Here is a 15,778-nt window from a genome sequence, read left to right on the forward strand (position 1 = left end):
ATTTCATGTTTTAATTTGTTTTTCAATTAGCGACATTTTACTTCAAAATGATCTATTATACATATATGACAAGCCAAGACTTTTATTCCATAAATAAGTCTGTATGTTCTATTGTTTATTATATCTATGTGCTAATTTTTTCTGTAATCCCTTAATAGAAATTCCTCACTCATTTAGAGATGAGACTCATTATTTGTTTAGTCTATTGAATTAGTTTTTGGTTTGCTATATAAACTATGTTATTATTTTGATGTGGCAGATTGGATTTAGTATTACACTGAGCAGTTCCAACTCTGTACAATTGTAATCCATGCTGATCTTATTAAATTATACATTGCGCTAACCAGAGTCGTCTTTTGTTACAAAGAGCTAGTCCCAGAGTGAGAGTCCGTGCAGACTTGTCACACTGTTTATTGTGTGTGTGTTGTTCCAGGCCAACACATTTTCCAGTCGCAGATGTACCCAGTTTCTATTTGTGACACTTTGATGACTTGGTGCCTTTTTCTTTCTACTCCATGATCGGGATGTTGTCTCGTTGGCACATTCCCGGTTTTCATTCTAAATTCTATCAATATGTATGGGGAAAAACAAAGTTTATGTTTTTTAATGACATTCGGGTCTTTGGTACAAAAATTATACAATCCTAGTTAATCAATAATGTTGCATCTTAAAACAAACTTAAATTTCGAAAGATCATACAAGTTTATCTTCAACGACCGATTGAAATTCGATATTTGGCATTCAAAATTCAATATATAGACTGGAAATTAATTGTCTATATATGTTCTAGCTAATATTAGGAGCGCTTTTAATTTGTGAAACTGTTAACGTCTAGAAATTATGATCTTTTACTTTTCGTGTTATACACATAAGTATGAAGGACTAAGTCACGTTATCATCGGAGTTTTTTTCACTACAACTTATTGAATTAACCCTGAAAACAAAATCAAAACCAAACATAAAGGTGCGTTTGATTTCCAGTTCATATTGTATGTTTTTGCATTCCTAACGGTATACACAATGAAGAGATATGGTATGATTATCAAGGAGACAAGAGAGCAAAAATATGAACCATTCAAGGTCACTATATGGTTTCAACAATGAGAAGAAAAATTGCAGTATATAAAGTACGAAAGGTATATTTGTACATATATGACAAAATTTCAAATAAATAACTGGAGACCAATAGGCTGATTTATTACGACAATGAATGGGAGAAATGTTAAATTGAAAATATCCAGTTTGATCTGAGACTGAGTAACGTCAACTTAGAATTGCAAATTGTCCTTTAGTTTGAATGAAGAAATTGTATCAACTGGATGTCTAAACCGGTAATTCAATCATTTGACTTCAGTTGAAATTAATTGATTATAATAACGTTTACAGAAATATTTGTTGTGTCTAAGATAATGACAAAGATCATCATTAAAACACAGAAAGTAAACTTATACAACGACGAAAATCACAAATTGGACCACTTCTAACAGCATCGGATACTATATGTTTCGTCGAAACCTAAAAGACAATATCACGAGCAAGCAAACATAATAAAAAAAAGATGGCCGTGTGTTACTCAGAAACATGTTTTCGTAACAGAGGACCAACGTGCATGGTGACAATACAATGTATTACATGCTGAGTTCATTAAAAGGTAAAAAATGTTCAATGAATTGTTAAATATTAAACTTTTTGTCAATCTAATCTCATATTGTATGTACATAACACATGAAGTATTAAGTGTACGTCCCTGTATAGATATTTCACGCAAAATAAGTTTTCGTCACGTAGACTTGTGATTTCATCAGACCCTGTTACATGTATTTTCCAAATTGACGTATTGCCATACTTCATTGATACTTTTGAATCATTTACGAGACAATTGTTGCAGCTGAACTGGATGGGTGAAGCAAACAGCTTCAGATATTATACTAACATATGCACTCTTTTATGTTTGTATTAGGTTTAGGCTTTTGAAATGGTTTGGGCTTCGGGTCACTGAAGAGACATTAGTTGTCGAAATACTGGTGTAGTATATTTGGTAACGTGAATCATGTTAACTTAAAGCCAATTTTTCAGAGTATTAATGCTTGAATTGAATATAACTTTCGGACTCTATTGCGGTATGATACAAACATAAGACAGAGCTAACTGTTCCCAGTGAATCAGAAAGTGTTCATGTTATATTGACACATATGTCCTCGATAATTGGGACATTTTTTGAAAGTTTTGTACTTTAAATAAGTGTTGTGTTTATTTTTTTCATTGAAGTTTTGCTTATAAAAAATCACCATGGTTCTGATTGGTATGTGTGTCTGTCTTTCATTCTTACAACTACTTCGAATTAAAAATAAATTCCAAATACAATATCATAACAGATTGGTGCGTGATGTGCCGAATATTTAGAACTAGTGTTCGTATTTATAAAAAATACTTTGTTCAAAGTGAATGGTATTCTAATATTTTAACTGCCGTCATAATAATTCCGTACTGAAAAGGAACTGCACAAAAAATAAAAGATGAAGTATAATTCATAACGCTCCATGTTGACTATGTTTATTTTGTTGATAGTGGATGAGTAAATACGTATAATGTTCATATACAACTGTATAGGTATTTGTGTGCCTAACCAACATACTTAATCTTTTTTATAAAAACATATAGACAATAGTCTGATAAGTTCTGCAATATTTGTAGTCATGCAACGATCAAAGGCAATCAGGAAGTTGAGATACAAGGTTATCAGGGTTAACCTATTTATAATTAAGTACCTCAGATGGATTACTTTCGACGTAGGTATAAGTACCAACGTTTAGAAATCTTGCAGTTATTGACAGTTTCCAAAAAAATGTGGTGATTAATAATACATATAAAGGATAACAGGAATATACATAAAAGAGGGACGAAAGATACCAGAGGGACAGTCAAACTCATAAATCGAAAATAAACTGACAACGCCATGGCTAAATGAAATATTGGACAGTACAACTGTAACCACCATCTACAAAGCTAGCACCCAACTTCCTCTTTAAAAAAAATACGGACCAACAAAAATGAAATACGCCCCGATAGCCTAAACAGGAACAAGCCGATGTTGTTTTTTTCTGTTTGTCATTTAGGTGCTCTTGGCTTTGAACAATCTGCAAGTAACCTAGAGTACTCTCAGATCTGTAACTAGAATATTTTTGTTTTTGGGATGTATAAATCCCCGTCCACGTCCAATCTGTATTGTTGGTAGATGTGCCTGTATTTTAATCCATCTGATTAGTTAAGCCTTTAATTTTCAACTGATTATAGTTTGTTCGTATGTTGTACTGCTGTTACACCGTTGTCACATGTAAAAGGAGGGTTGAACGCTCAAAACATGTTTAATCCCCCACACACACATTCATTCTTCGTGTGTCTATCTAAAGCCAGGGGCCTTTAGTTCAGTGGTTGTCGTTGGTTCATGTCTATCATATTTCTTTGTCTTAAACTGTTTTGTTGTTAATTGGATCGTTATTTTTCTCAATTGAATTGTTAAATATTACTCAAGTAGGGCCTTTTAAATCCGACCATACGGTATGGGATTTTCTCATTGTTAAAGATTATATGATTGCCTATAATTGCTTACATACCCCTCATTAGAGTTTTGGTGGATAGTTGTCGCCTTGGAAATCATAACACATGTCCCTATTTTATATCAAAATGGATTGTGTTTAACGTGTGAATTTCATGGATTTCAAAAACCTATGTTTAGCACTATCAATAATAATGGTCACGTGTCAATATTGTGCAGACAAAGCTTCTCCTATAATGCAATTTTCCTCTATGACAAAAATGTTAATTGGATTGAAATTGGGGCGTCGTAAAAGGTTAATACAAATGCTATGCAAGTTTTTATATATTTTTTAATAAATGAACTTATTATACATATAGTCGCTTTGTGGATGACTTAGACAATAGCTTGTAACTACAATGAAAGATATCTATTAAAAATTAAGATTGGTTTTATTTGATTCAATTTATAATAAATGATTATATTTATATGTTCTTTCTAAATAGTTATGATTGTACTGTACAAAAGAGGGACGAAAGATACCAAAGGGACAGTCAAACTCATAAATCTAAAACAAACTGACAACGCCATGGCTAAAAATGAAAAAGACAAACAAAAAACAGCACACATGACACAACATAGAAAACTAAAGAATAAACAACACGAACCCCCAAGAAAAACTAGGGGTGATCTCATGTGCTCCGGAAGGGTAAGCAGATTCTGCTCCACATGTGGCACCCGTCGTGTTGCTTATGTGATAACAAATCCGGTAAATAGTCTAATTCGGTAGGTCACATTCATGAAAGGGAAGGGGGTTGTAGTTACGACGTAAGGAACATATCCGATATCATTTGTAACGGTCAACCAACTCGTGATGGCGTCCGTAAAAGTTACGAAGGGATGATTTCAACTTCACCATTTTGAACTCTTGGTTTAATAGCTTCCTTGTGAGCAGCAACCCTCTATCAAGAAAATCATGACAGGAAATGCAAGCACGGGAATAAAAAAATAAAAAAATATTCATGTCATACATGTAGTCTTTTTTTCATTTCCGTACAAATATACAAGTCAGAATTCATCTATTTAGGGGAAGAAATACTGTTTTGGAATATAAATTGAGTAATGTCAAAAGACTTCTGCATTTACCGAAACATATATGGATGAGGTATACGTTAATTTGATATTTACATTGTTTTATAAACAAACGAATCATATAAATTGTTGATTGTTTATCACGATTGTTCATGGACATTCACTGTTTCTTGGATCTATATAACAATAACAGTATTTAAACTTGTATGCATGTGTACAAAGCCAAATTTCCGTTGCATGTTGCATCGGAAATCAAAGCACATTTTAATTTAGAATCAGTTGCAATTGCATGACGTCAGAAGACTATTCGGGGCTGGATCTAGAATCATTTTGAGCAGGTGTAAAAGTGTAAATGCGTCTATTGCTATCAAGTTCGTTGTTAACATTACTCTGTTCAGAAATTGCATCTGGTAATTGACTGTTCCCTGACGCTTGATGATTGTCCTCATAGCTTGGTGGGTTATCATGAAGAGTGTACTCTGGTAGTTTCGAATTTTCTACAACATCATACGGTGGTGGTTCATTGTTATACACAGTAAATATTGAAGAATTGTAATTTTGCATATTGGTCGCACTTCCTCGAATGTTCCTTTGCAATCTACCTCGTAAATTTCGCCGGGCTTTACATACTCGAAACATGGCGAATGCCATAATAGCAAGGACAATGAATAATAAACCAACAACAGTGGCACCTGTAATCAAAAATAGACACCATTCATTTTATGATAACAAATTATGTAAGTTTTATACAAGTAGAGGTGCAAAAAAATATTCATGTCATACATGTAGTCTTTTTTTCATTTCCGTTATCAGCTCTTGCGGCGTTCTTATTCAAGATTACTGTTTAACGATTTGCAAGTTGACTTGCTTTCATATAAATTTCTACATTTGTACATGTTAAAATTGTGGCTCCTTTAAATAATCTTAATATATATGTAATTATGTTTTAGTTATTTTGCAGAATTTGTAAATGTCGGATTTTGAATACATAGTATCTGTTTAATTTATTCACAAGTTTTTAAAACTCGAGATGATTTAGAGCTTGACATTTCATGGAGAAACCTTTTGATATTAGAAGGCTGTATTTGTACTATGTTGACCTCTAGATGCCCTTGGCTATTTGTGGACGTACATGCATATCCAAATCTCCTATATATGTGCATTGTTTTATTATTATTATATATATAAAAGATCAACATACTTATAACAGTTGAAACGCTAGTACGATCAACTCCCACGTGCACGTCGGGCATGGAACCTGAAATTAAAATAATATTACAAAAACAGTCCTTATGTTGTGCTTTTACATCACTTTTCCATGTCTGGGAAGGGCCCATCTCTAACAAATTTTCATATCCGTCACATTCTTCATGTGCCTGTTCTAAGTCAAGAGCATGTTGCTCAGTGGTTTCGTCGATTTATGTTATCATATTGGGCGAGTGTTTGTGTGAGTGCAAGTTTTGTTCAATATTCTCTTTGAATTACTCATTTGAGCGTATTTTTAGCTCGCATTTAAAAAACAGAGAGTTTGAATCGAATGAGTTTAAATCAGTATTAAGATAAAATGCTAATACTAATACAAATGTTGAATTAGATTCATCTATAATAAAATATTTTGTTCAACCAGTTATGCCTATTGATTTGTTATGAGAAATCAAAGTCATACTACATATTATTATTATACACATATGTACATTCACGGCACTACAATCTGTCGATACCTATAATTTGGCAATGCACAATGTCAAGTTTTTCTCTAACTGCTAATAACGTCTTTAGACTAAACCAATAGGATGTTGGATGTGTAATTTATTCTTTGAAACATGATTTTATCTATTAGTTGATATTGGCTTTGCATTAGTTGTCAGTTACTCCAAATAATCCCGATTTGTATGTGTTGGTTTTTTTTTCGGGAAGTATAAATACCCTGCTACGTCCGGTCTGTGTTCATGTTAGGGTTTTTTTCTCCTTTGTATCTTAAACCATTTTTAATTAATTTTATAGTTTGCTCTTATGTTGTACTGTTACACCACTATCTCAGAATAGGGAGAAAACACATTCAAGTATGTTAACCCCGACACATTCTATAGGTGCCTGTCCAAAGTCAGGAGCCTTTTTTTCAGTAGTCGTTTTTGGTTCATGCATCTGTATCTGTATGAGTACGTTGTCGATACCAATACTGGCTTTGGTACAACGGTATGAGATTGCGCCGCCGATCTATTGACGGGGGTGCGAGCAGATTTAAAGCTCTCTACGCTGTCCAGCTGGTTCCATGCGATCACTGTCTTTACAAAAAAATGAATTTGAATATTGTGGTGTTTTGCTTGGTGGAATGTCAAAACACTTGGAGTTGTTCTTTTCTTGTTTTTCCACAATAATGGTTGCTTGGTATCCTTCAGATTTCTTGGCAGTTATGTTTCTTTTAGGACGTGCTTGTTTTTAGAAATTCGTCTGGTTGGTTAGCTGTAATCAGCCCCTCAACCACTTTGTACATAAATATTAACTTCTAGCTTGTTCGTCTTGTCTGAAGGTCTTGTAGTTGCAGTTGGGCAAGCATTTTTGAGACACATCCGTCCTCTCTTGACTTGTACAGTCTCTAGTGATGAATCTTGCCGCTTGGCGTTGTATGCATTGAAGCTTATTTATGTTGGTGACCGTGTAGGGGTCCCATACTATGGCTCCATATTCCATCGTTGATCTGACAAGCGAGATGTAAGCTGTTTGTTTACAATCTTGTGGACAGTATTTCAAATTTCTTCCTAGAAAGCCTAGTGTTTAGTTTGCTTTCTTTGCCACGTTTGTGGGTGGTCCATTTAAGGTCTTCTGAAATTTGAAGGCCTAGGTACGGATTATGCTGGACCTGTTGTAATATGTGTCCATTTCAACAGTAGAATTTATGGCTCTTTTTGATGCTTAGGATGTAGCAATTTTTAGCATTTAAACCGCATTTCCCAGTTATCAGCCCATACTTCTAGGTGTTTGAGGTCTTCTTGAAGTATGTCGTGGTCTTTCTAAGATTTCACTGTTCTATTTAGAAGACAGTCATCAGCGAAAAGTCTGACTGAAGATTTGACGGCGTCTGGAAGGTCGTTTATATGGCAAAGGAATAGCAATGGTCCTAGGACTGTGCCTTGTGGGACTCCAGAGTCTACCGTTACTTCTTCTGATTGTTCTCCTTCCACTACCACTTTCATTTTCCTGTTTGATTCTAGGCCCTTTAGTATGGTGTCGTTGATATATGACCATTCAGCTTTTCTTATTTGGCTTTTGATTTCTTTTTGGAAGTGCTTGTAGTTTAACCAATTTTTTGTTCTTTTAGCTTGTTGGTATAATCGGCTTTTCTTTTTGAATATTTTACTTATTTTGTGTGTAATCCAGGGAATACTGTTTTTTGAGCGGATTTCTTTGGATGGTGTGTGTTTGTCCATGCTTTAGAATAATTCTGTCTTGAACTTGTCACTCATTTCCTGGACATCTGAACCTTGTTTGTACATCTGTTTAATTCTTGTTGATGTTTTGGAGATGTCTTAATTTAGGTTTTCCCAATTTGCTTTTGAGTAGATATAGCATTTTCTTTGTTTGCTGCCTAGATAGTATGACTAAATGTCACAGTCCGTTTTCACCATTTCATGATCTTATATACCTGGTGCATTTTTTGATGTTTTAACTAAAGATGGATTGGTGGTGAATACTAAATCAAGGAGGTTGTTTTCTCTTGTTGGTTATTCATGTATTTGAGTGAGTTGGCATGTGGCTGTTAGTTCCATAATTTTGTTTAGGATTTCTTTATCATTTGCATTTTAGTTAACTGTTGATGTTTCCCAGTTAATATCTGGACAGTTAAAGTCTCCTGTTAACATGATGTTGGTATTTCTAGCTATTGCCATGTTTAAAGATTTTCTTATTCTTCTACATATTTCATGTTCCTTTATGGCATGTAGAATGAACCTATGAGTAGTTCTTTTTTCCCTTTAAGTTGTATTTTAACCCATTCTATTTCAAAATTTGTTCAGTTTGTTCTACAGTTATGATGTCCTTATGGACAAATATATGGACTCCTCCTCCAAGCTTTCCTCTGTTATTTCTATATGCCACATAACCTTCTGGGAAAACTTCGCTTGATTTTATTGCGTCTTTTATTGGATTTTTCCCAGGCTTTTCTCCTTTTAACCATGATTCTGTTCCACAAATTATGTCAGGTTTTATGTAATTGACTGCTGCCTTGAATTCTGATGATTTGTCTTTTATTCTACAGTTAATGGTAAGTATTCGTAGGTTTCTTTTTTCCGGTAGGTTGAAGATGTTTTTTTGCTTTCTGTTCTGCTCTTATTTGTTGTGTTCTGACTGGTTTTTGAATGTGATCTCAATTTTGGACTGCTGGCTTTCAAAGGACTGAGTGATGATATGCATTCAAAGGTGATGTTATGTGAAAGTGGTTCATAATAGTTCATAATAGTTGGTAGTATTTAACTCGTAGTTATGAAATGTAAAGGATGATACATTAATGCTGTCACTTTTACAGCAAAGCCATTGAACATTAAATCTTTGGAGTAGTTCATAGTCAGCTGTTCATAATTCGATGCATGATCTATGATGTGATATGTCACAATCATCGCAGCATACACCTTCGCATGTCCATGTTACCGGGTGATCACATAGCCCACATAGGTAGATGCTTTGTTGTTTTTCTCTAGGACCTGGATTTTGTTCTATGTCGCCTCTAAGTAGTATTAGCAGTAATACAAGGCGATGTTTGTTCTTCCCTTTTATTGGTAGTAAAAGTGGTCGTCTACCTGTGTGTAGCATGTTTTTATTTAGTGTTGTTGTGAGAAGTTGTTGGTGTTCCAATGATTTGCCTGTTGTAATGCTGGTTCCTATGCTGTACAGGAAACTGACTATCAATATTGTAGCTACTAAGTTCATGTCGGTTAGTTAATAGATATACGTATATATATGTTGTTTGTAGTGTTACCGTTTTTTGGTATAGTGCGGAAGAGCCCGTACTGACCTAAAAACTGTAAGCACTTGATCAATGCTCTTGTTGAGTTCAGTGTGTTATTTCTCCAGTTTCTACTGTATCTTTAGCTTTCTTATGGATTATTTGGTTTGTGTGTTTTCAGTCTTGGTTTAGCTCAGAAGAGTCCGTACTGACCTTGAACAGCAAAACACTACCAACAATCTAGTGCCTGATCTGCTATTTTTGTAGCCAGGTGCGTGCTAGTAAGTTGTCCGGGTGTATGCCATCTACATATAAATCAAAGTTGTAGTGGTTTCTATCAGCTGATGTGCGTTGCGCTCCTTTCTTGTATTTTTTTTACCTGAAAGTCGTTTGAGAATTTTGGTGTATTTTTTATGACTTGTTCTGCTAGTTCGATATCTTGGGATTTCAAATCATCTGGTGTTTTGTGTTTTTGACTTTATTCCAACAGTGTATTGAATATACTGGAGTTTCTAGTATGGTAACCCTACAGTCTCTGATACTTTGTCAGATCTATGCGTTTACGATAGAATTCAGTGATGTGCGAGATGGTTTCTTCTCCATGAGATGTTATGGATATGAAACTTTTGTTGTAAGTTGTCAGGTCGCATCTACCAAACCAGATGTATATCCAGATGTATATCCAGATGAGTCCATTCATGTCTGTCATAATAACAATTATTTTGTCATGCTTTTTCATAAATTCGGCTACTAGTTTTCTCAATTGAATTGTTTCATATCTGTCGTATCGAGGCCTTTTACAGCCGACTATGCGATTTTGGTTTTTTTTCACTGTTGAAGGCCGTGTGTTTGCCTTTAAACATGATAAATGTTTACATTCACTTTGTTTGAATATTGGTGGATATTTGTCTAAGTGGCAATCATAAAAATCTCCTAATTTTTGATAAATTATATTGATTTTTTCAATAAAAATGTTAGTTTGATATAAAGTGTTATTCTTACGTAAGTTCACTGTACAGCGATGTTCCGAGTCCTCTTTCCAGCCGTCACAGCACTGTGGTGTACATATTGATCGATATGGGAAACAAAGTGTCTGATTAACGTGGCACAGCAAGTGACCATTTCTATATAATAAATCATAAGACAATTTTACATTTTAACTCCGACTAAGAATCGTGATTGTTTTCCCCGATATAAATGGAGATGCAAAAATGCGTATTTTCAAACAAATGTGAATTTTATAGTTCACATTAAGCAGAATGTCTTTCTATCATGTTCTCATATTGTTTTGAAAAGACATTTTTGTCGGAATGTTGGCTTAATTTTCTAATGCCTTTCAAATACCTTTTAGTTTTTTCTCGTATTACTGCTGATACTAACGGGGAATTAAATGGTTATCTAGTTGTTTTAGGACTCTTTTTGTGGCATTTCGTTGTTCAACTTTTTTGACCGACTTCCTTCGATTAAAATATTTGTGTTGCTCTTTTTGTTTTATCTGTTTCTACCTGTTTGACATATAAAGTACCACCGTGTCCTAATCAATTGTATATTTATTAAAAACTATATCAGCTACTTTCTGCTCTCTCTATATATATGTATATGTTAGCGGCAATAAGTGAAATTAGGCATAAAGATTAAATCCTAGGCAATAAGCTAACGCCTAGGCATTAAGTTATTGCCTGAAATTTTGTTTATGTTTATCCGTATTATATACAGTTGTAATGTTATTATTTTTTGTGTAATACACATCAGTATGTAGGACTTACTCGTACCCACACAGAGTTTTTGTTAATAAGTAGCATCATGTTGTTTATTTTGTGTGTTATACACATCAGTTTGTAGGACTTACTTGCACCCAAATAGAGTTTTTGTCGAGCCTGCAACTTTTGTCGCAGAAAGTTCGACATAGGGATAGTGATCCGGCGGCGGTGTTAGCTCAATTCTTAAAACCTTTACATTTTAGAAGGTGGAAGACCTGAATGCTTCATATTTTGCCTCATGTAACGAATTTCCGTCAGTAAAATGTCAAATGTCGTTGACCTCAATTTCATGGTTCAGTGACTACTTGAAAAAAAAGTTAAGATTTTTTGTACTGTTAATTTCTCTCTTATTATAAGTAATAGGATAACTATATGTGGTATGTGCGTTTTAACCCGTCAGACAGTTTTCACTTGACCTCGACCTCATTTCATGGATCAGTAAACAAGGTTAAGTTTTGGTGGTCAAGTTCATAACTCAGATACTATAAACAATGGGTCTAGTATATTCGGAGTATGGAATGATTGTAAGGTTTTAATGTCTAGCTGGCAGGTGTCATCTGACCTTAACCTCATTTTCATGGTTCAGTGGTCAAACTTTAGTTTTTGAGTTTTGGTCTTTTTTTCTTTTACTATATATGCAACCAATTAGGGCTTTTGTTAATAAATAGCATCATGTTATTATTTTGTGTGTTATGCACATCAGTATGTAGGACTTTCTCGCAACCAAATAATGTTTTTGTTAATAAGTAGTATCATGTTAATATTTATTGTGTAATACACATCAGTATATAGAACTTACGGGCAACCAAATAAAGTTCTTGTTAACAAGTAACATCTTCTTCCTCCAGGGATGATCTTATCACAGCGGTTGTTATCATCGGAGTTCTTGTCACTACAACTTATCGAATTTACCCTGAAAATAAAATTAAAATAAAAAAAAATCAGAAAAGCTGCGTTTGAAGTGCTATCCGGCATTATTTTTACCAGGAACAATGTTAACTAGAAGAGTTTAAAAGGATTTTTAGGCCATCTTCGACGAAAGAAATGATTTTAGTGCATATTGACCAACTAAGATTGTAAACATTATTAAAAACATCCTGCATGATATTTAATTCTTGATATCATTTTGATATCATTTTAGTGGACACGTTGCATTTATGTTACATGACTCCATATATACTCGGAACATTTCCAGTACAGATTGTTTGTTTGGGTTTTCCTGTATAATACTGTGTATGGTACACGTAATAGGAGATATGGTATGATATCAAAGAGACAAGAGGACAAATATATGAACAATTAATATTAGAGGTCACTTTAATTTTATGAAGTAATGAAATAATATGAGACAAAAGTTACAAATACAGAATTTATTTTTCCTCAAGTAAATAACATTCATCACGGGCACGATAATAGTGTATGATAATGTTGTGTATAAAGATTGTGCAAATTTAACTTGACCTTGACGAAATTTATATCAAAACATCTTTTTAAGATAACTTAAATCAATATATTACCTAAACCTAAACGAAATATTTTAATAATATCAAGGCAGTTATGATAACATCTACGTCAATTGGTCCCTGGTGGATCGTTGTCTCATTGGTTATCAAAGCAGTATTGTAAAGGGGGTATATCCAGAGCCCAACACGTACAATCTTTGTGATATAAATTCCAAGCTAGAAGTAACTTTAACATTTTATTTAACCTGTCAGACTCTTAGTGCTTACCTTAATGGACCTTTTCGTTCATTTTTGTACATAAATTAGGCCTTTAGTTTTCTCGTTTGAATTGTTTTACATTTGTCATTTCGGGCCCTTTTATAGCTGACTTTGAGGAATGGGCTTTGCTCATTGTTGAATGCTATATGGTGACCTATAAGTGTTAATTTCTGTGTCATTGGCAATCGTACCACATTTTTTTTTATATATTTCTTGCTATATTATAATTTTCTATAGATATAAAGTTCCATTTTCTTCAAATTTTAACAGTACTGTGATGATATTCGAAGCGAAATTTCTCAATTAGATTTCTTTAAAAGGAATTACTAAGATATTTTATGCATTGTTCCTTTGGTGAGTTCTCCATCCTTTAACTAAATCTATGAATTACCATTCATGAATGCAGATGTACGCATGCGTGTGATTTTTAAGTAAAATCACAATTGTTACATACGTGCACTGTATACATATGAACGTGAAGTAAAATATAGAAATGAACTTTGGGGACAGCAAGTTGTTTCGTTTTTCTGACACTGTGCTGGTGTATTGAAAGATATAAGATTATGTGATATGAGTGTCAATGGGACAACTCTCCATCCATACCACTATTTGTAAAAGTAAAGCATTATAGGTCAAAGTACGGTCTTCAACACGGAGAATTTGCTCACACCGTACAGCAAGCTATAAAGGACAACATAAATGACAAGTGTAAAACCATTCAAAAGGGAACCAAATATAATTTAAACATATTTTATTGTTCATAATGACAAATGGGCCAGACTGAGTGACGTCTTCTACAAAATTGAATGTCATAACATAACATTAATGTTCCAACTTTCAGTGCAATATTGACCTTTTATGAATGTTACATTAAGTCTCTATTTAGTCACAATTAGATATAGGAATATGTGGTATGAGTGCCAATGAGACAACTCTCCATCCAAGTCACAATTTGTAAAAGTAAACCATTATAGGTCAAAGTTCGGTCTCCAACAAAGAGCTTAACTCACACCGAACAGCAAGCTAAAACGGGCCCCAAAATGACTTGTGTAAAACCAATCACCAATCAAACGGGATAACCAACTGGCTTATCTGTATAAAAAACGAGAAAGAAGAAACACTTATGAACCACATCATAAGTCTGCTTATGTATTTGTGTACTTATACCTATTTGGCTTTCACATATTTGAGTTTCGGTTTCCTGGTGAAAATCTAGAAAAGCGCTTTACATGTCCACCACATTTATATTCAGGTTTACGATATAGACTTTTCCCAGTTTTAAAGTATATACATATTTGCCGTCTACCAAAATCAAACTTTTTTATAACGATCCCTTATCAAGTATGATACGAAAGAGAACTTGTACATATTTCTGCTTTACATTAGCGGCCATCTAATTTCAAACATAAACATAAGATGTACCCAATAGTTAGAAATAAGAAGATGTGGTATGTGTGCCGATGACACAACTCTCCATCCCCAACACAATGAGTAAAATTTACAATTATAGGTCAGAACAGTCTTCAACGTGGAACCTTTAACACGTAAACAATTATTATAGGTCAAAGAACGACTTGTCTTTAAAAGTATAGTTATCAAAGGTACCAGGATTATGATTTAGTACGCCAGACGCGCGTTTCGTCTACACAAGACTCACCAGTGACGCTCATATCATCAAAATATTTATAAAGCCAAACAAGTACAAGGTTGGAAGAGCATTAAGGATCCAAAATTCCAAGTTGTGCCAAAAAATATAGACAAGTTCACGTAAAAAAGGCAAAATAAGAAAATACCAAACTCCAAAGAAAATTTAAAACGAAAAGTCCTTTATGAAATTGCAAAATCAAAACCTCAAAACACATCAGTTGAAAGGAAATCAACGGTTCATATATTCCTGACTTTGTACAGTCATTGCTTTATGTACAAGTTGAGGATTAAACCCTGTTTTAAAGCTAACTATAAATCTTTTACGTCTCACATTTAACACAAAACGTTAATTGATAAGACGCATTACACTAAACTATTAGTGTTCAGAGTACACATGCCTTGAATTCTATTTCATTTGCTTTTATCAAGCAGTACATTTGAGACAAACAACTGACGAGAGTTCTTGAAAAAAGGTGAGAAGAAATTGTGAAATTTTATGTGAGAATTCTTGTTGTACGTGTACTTACCCTGAATATAACGAAAAAGAGCACAAAACTAACACTAAAATGTGTTTCCAGAGATGATCTGAACTCGTAACTCCAATCATGTTCTCTCTATTACAGTTTTTATAAATAATTACATAACGGTAAAAAAATAGGACTACAAACTATTCAAAATGGACGACCTTTCATAAATAACGAAGATAAAAATTTAACGGTAAATCTATTCAAATACATGTATATGTTACCATACAAATTCACGTGATAAGATACGTTATTGGTGATAACAACGTGTTATGAAGTACAATGTCAATACACAACTATACAATACGTAATTAAAGGTAATGGAAAACTACGAAGTACGCAAAAATAACAAAAAGAAATTAAGAAAATATGAAAAGTAATCACAAAAACGATCAAAGCAAAATTTCGGAAAATAGCCGATTTTTTGTTTACGGTAAGTTAGATCAAGATATAATTGACCGCCAGTTCAACTACCTAGATGATCTGATCTTACGATGTTTTGAAACGATAAGTATATCCTTATAAAACATTAATTTCTATTCATGACGGTCTTCAAAATA

General features: G+C 33.7%; 1 long non-coding RNA gene across 1 annotated transcript; it reads right to left on the reverse strand.

Moving 5' to 3' along the window:
• Nucleotides 1-4,554: 4,554 nt before the first annotated feature.
• Nucleotides 4,555-15,404, reverse strand: LOC143047894 (uncharacterized). Its single transcript, XR_012969688.1, has 5 exons — nucleotides 15,222-15,404; nucleotides 12,126-12,239; nucleotides 10,569-10,690; nucleotides 5,829-5,885; nucleotides 4,555-5,319 (listed from the first exon to the last, which is right to left on the reverse strand). It is a non-coding gene; the product is annotated as an uncharacterized LOC143047894 (long non-coding RNA).
• Nucleotides 15,405-15,778: the final 374 nt, after the last annotated feature.

This window comes from Mytilus galloprovincialis, chromosome 10 (assembly GCF_965363235.1).
Source record: "Mytilus galloprovincialis chromosome 10, xbMytGall1.hap1.1, whole genome shotgun sequence".
Lineage (NCBI taxonomy): Eukaryota > Metazoa > Mollusca > Bivalvia > Mytilida > Mytilidae > Mytilus > Mytilus galloprovincialis.